This window comes from Sorex fumeus, unplaced genomic scaffold (assembly GCF_029834395.1).
Source record: "Sorex fumeus unplaced genomic scaffold, SorFum_2.1 ptg000003l, whole genome shotgun sequence".
Classification (NCBI taxonomy): domain Eukaryota; kingdom Metazoa; phylum Chordata; class Mammalia; order Eulipotyphla; family Soricidae; genus Sorex; species Sorex fumeus.
Genome location: NW_026606060.1, coordinates 22,478,146 through 22,482,836, shown reverse-complemented (window position 1 = coordinate 22,482,836; position 4,691 = coordinate 22,478,146). Strand labels below are relative to the sequence as shown.

Sequence of the window (4,691 nt, the reverse complement as noted above, 5' to 3'; positions counted from 1 at the left end):
TCCATGATAAATATTGCATCAAAACAATAAAACGTAAACTGAAAAAAAAAAGAATGCCAGCCATGTTTAATCAGATAAAATAGACTCTATGCTAACAAATGTGCCTGGAGAGAGGGATATATGTTTTATAATGCTTAAGAATCAATTTAAGAGGGTTTACATTTATTAACAAATATGCATCAAGGAACACTGAAATATAAGCAGATTTATAGAAAGAAAATGCTAGTATAGAAGATAATTCACCTCTCATCAATGAGCATATCAAGCAGACAGAAAATTAACCAGGAACACTCCAGTTCCATTTCTCATCAAATCTGGACACGAATGTTGGTTATTGTTAAAGGAGGAGTGGTAATATTGAAACTGGCTTCACAGGACTTGTAGTCTACCATATAGCACCTTGGCTAATTTAAAATAAGGTAAACACAAGAAAGAAGAAAGGAAACCAACGAGGAAATAACCTTAAATGAGGAGTTTAACCAAATGAGCATTGTAGACTTTAAGATTTAATTTCCTAATTTGCAGGGCTTTTCAATCTCAAAAGCTGACTTCACATTCTTCTCAGGTTAACATGAAACATTTGGAGGGATATGCCACATGTAGGGACACAAAACAAGTGTCATTCATGACAATGAATGATATCAAATCTTTTAAAAATCACAATGAAACAAGACTAGAAATAGACCACAAATATAAATCTGGACAAAACCAAAACATGTGGACACTAAGCCTGCACTAAGCAGGCTACAGGGTAAGTGAGAAAATTAAAGAATAACATTTTTAAATGTTCTGGAAAAACATGAAAATAAAAAGACAAACAATAATAACATATGGAACACAATAAAAATAGTATAAAGGAGATTATTATAGCAATCAGACTTGAATCAGAAAACAAGAAAAATCTCAAGCAATATAGTTTTAGATATTAAAGAATTAGAAAAAAACAACAAATGAAAACGAGACTCTGCTGAAGGGAGAAAATGATAAAGATAGAGCAAAATAAATAAAATGAAAATTTAATAAATTATACAGAAGATCAATGAAACCAAGAACTGGTTATTCAAAAGGGTAAGCAAGATTGATAAACAGCTAGAATTCCTAAGAACATCTAACATATAGAATCAAAAATGAAAAGGGAATGGCTACAATTGATACCACAGATACAAAAGATTATGAATAATGACTGTAAAGAATTTTATGCCATAAAATTGTATAATGTGAAAGAAATGAACTTAGTCTTAGGCTCATACAACCTAAAGAATTAACATTGTTACAATGGTCATCCTTTCCTAGGTATTATACAGTTTCAATGTAATTCCTACAAAATTCCAGGGGAATTTTCCCTTCATATTATATTCTCCTTATTTTCATATATAAAAATTATAATTTACAATAATCTTAAATTTATGGTATTAAAGATTGGTATTATATTATGGTATCAAGCTGAAAACTTCTGCATGATGAAATAAACTATTACCAAATTATTACGAAACAATGTACTCTGGGAGAAAACATCTACATACCAAACATCTGATAAAATTACTGCTCTCATCAACTCTAAATAATCCAAGACTCTCCACCATTCTCCCTAAATCTCCTCTAGTTTGCCTTTTTATTCGCCTCCCAACTACTTCTTGGTAATCTGAATTTTGTAATCCAAGGCTAAGAGTTTGCCATCATTCTATACTACCTAATTCCAAAGGTCTTCTCAAAGGAGATAGAGTAAATATTACTGAAATTAAAATTAAACTACTCTAAATCCCAAACAGTCAAAGAAATTATAAAAATAGGAGAATGGGTGCATCATCTTCCCTTACTTTAAATTGTATCACAAAGCTATAGTAATTACCATAGTGTGTTGCTGGAGTCTACATGCCTTGTATGTGGAAGTCCAGGGTTTGATCCATAGCACTTCATGGGCCCCTGAGTTTTGTTGGGAGTAGTTCCTGAGCACTACTAAGAGTGACCCCAAAACAACAACAACAACAAAAAAAAACAGAACTAAGATCAGTGGAATGGACGAGAGACCAGAAATAAATTCTCACAAAGTTGGATAGTTGTTTTATTTTAAAGGAGCCAAGAGAATAAAATAGAAAAATGAATGTTTCTTCAATAAATAAAATATTCGGATATTTGAACTCAAACCATAAATTACATAGAACAAAGCTGGTAAACACTCCACAGTAACGATTTCAGTTATATCATCAGGAAATTAATTCCAACGCTGTGGGGACCACAAGCAAAAATAAATAGTTGGAGATACATCAAACTGAAAACTTCTGCACAATGGAAGAATCTATTATCACACTATTATTAAATAGTGTACTACAGGAGAAAACATCTACATACTAAACATCTGATAAGGGGTTAGCATCCAGGATAAACAACTCATAAAAGTCAACAATAAAGAAAAAAATAGCCCCATCAAAAATTGGAAAGAGTTATTAGATATTTCATTGAAGAAAGTAAATTGCGGGTCAGCAGAGATGAAACTAAAGCTTACTATAAGAGAAATGAAGATTCAAGTATAACTTCACTATATATATATATATATAAAGTGCATGTAATATATAATGTAACATAATATACATAACTTCACATATATGAAACGGTCCATATTCAGAACACCAAAGACAATGGTTTTGGAGAAGGAATACCAAGAAAGAAAGCTTCCTGCACTGCTGGAATTGTAAATTGTTCTAGCCTCTGTGGAAGACAATATGCTGGTTTCTCAAAACATTAAAAATAGATCTGCCATATGTTCCAAAATTTTATTTCTAGATATTTAGCTGCAGAACATAAAAACACTAACTTGAAATATATGTGCACAAGCTGTTTATTGCAGTACTATTTTACAATAACCACAGTCTGGAAACAGCAAGTACTTAACATCAGATGAACAAACAGATAAAGAACTTGTGGTTAGAATATCAGAATACTACTATTATTTTTATATATATACATATATATATACATCAGAATACTACTCATCTTTATGAAACAGTAAAATATTTCCATTTGTAAAAACAAGGACTGAATGGAGTGGAAGTAATGTTAAGTGAAATAAGTCTGAAGGAGAAAGACAAATGGTAAATGATTTCACTTATGTATGGAGATAGAAGAGAATGCAGGGAAACAGACAAAATCAAAACAAACCTCCAGATTCCTACTGAGGTTACCAAAGCACAATGGCAAGTGGGATGAAGAGTGGAAGGGTCCTATGGAATGTTGTGAGAGGGTATTGGTACTTTGTTAGTAGGAGTAGTGTTGTAAGATACATTTGAAGGGATATGAAAGTCTACTTACAAAACCATAAATGGTCTTAAAAATCTACATTAGCTCTGTTAGCACTGCCCTTCTATTGTTCATAGATTTGCTTGAGCGGATACCAGTAATATCTCCATTGTGAGACTTGTTACTGTTTTTGGCATATCGAATATGCCACAGGGAGCTTGCCAGGCTCTGCTGTGTGGATGGGATACTCTCAGTAGCTTTCTGGGCTCTCCAAGAAAGATGGAGGAATTGAACCCTGGGTGAGCCTCACGCAATAAAATGTCCTACCCGCTGTGCTACATTAGTTCAATAAAACATTAAATAACTTTTCAAATTTAATTACCAACTCAACAGGTAAAGATTGAGAGCCCATTTCCTTTGTTCAAAAATATATTATGTAATTTAAAATAATACTAAAAATACATGAAAACATGTAAAAGCAATTCTAATGTTCTTCCCAATTCTAATGTTTTTCCCAAAACCATTAGGCATTCAAAGAAAATAATTTAGAGAAGAAAATATCAAAATACTGCATTATGGCTATGTCCCATTCTATTCACTAAAATCATGTAACTATTTTTGATTAGTCTCAATTCTCATGCAGGTTTTAAATTCTTTTCATTTAATTTAGTCTTTAGTGCACAGAGAAAGAAACATAAAAGCTAATTTTCCAGGAAAGGAGAATCATACCTATAGCAGTTGGTTAGTTGCTTAGAGAGAACTCGGCAATTAGGTTCATTTGGATCATAAAAGCTATAGCTGAGTATTTCATTGTGTAGATGTACCATAGTTTTTTTTTTTAACCAGTCATCTGTTCTCTGGCACTTGGGTTGTTTCCAGATTGTGAATGAGCTGTGGTGAACATAGACGTACAGATGGCATTTCTGCTATGTGTTACTATACAACTGTTAGAAAAAGTGAAATTCTTTTATAAATGGATGGACATGGAGAGTACAATACTAAGTGAAATAAGTCAGAAGAAGAGGGACAGACATAGAATGATTGCATTCATTTGTGGTATATTAAAATAAAACATAATATGAGACAAGTAACTAAAGGCAGTAGAAAACAAAGGCCAGGAGGTTTGGTCCATGGTTGGAATTCTGACTCAAGTACTGGGAAACAAGGCAGTTGGAATAGAGAGGGGACCACTGAGACAAAGATAGCTGTAAATGATCACTCTGGATAAGAACTGTGTACTGAAAATAGGTAAGGAAACAAACATGACAACCTGATAACCTCTCAATATCTGTACTGCAAACCCCAAAAGAGGAGAGAGAGAGAGAGAGAGAGAGAGAGAGAGAGAGAGAGAGACAGACAGACAGACAGACAGACAGACAGACAGACAGAGAGCCTGCTATAGAGATAGGCTGTGGAGGTGGTGGTGGTGGTGGCAGGAAACTGGGGACATGTGGTGG

General features: G+C 33.3%; 1 non-coding gene across 1 annotated transcript; it reads left to right on the top strand.

Annotated features, from left to right (window-relative positions):
- The first annotated feature begins 287 nt into the window (after window positions 1-287).
- Window positions 288-420, top strand: LOC130029317 (small nucleolar RNA SNORA61). Its single transcript, XR_008793310.1, has one exon. It is a non-coding gene; the product is annotated as a small nucleolar RNA SNORA61 (small nucleolar RNA).
- Window positions 421-4,691: the final 4,271 nt, after the last annotated feature.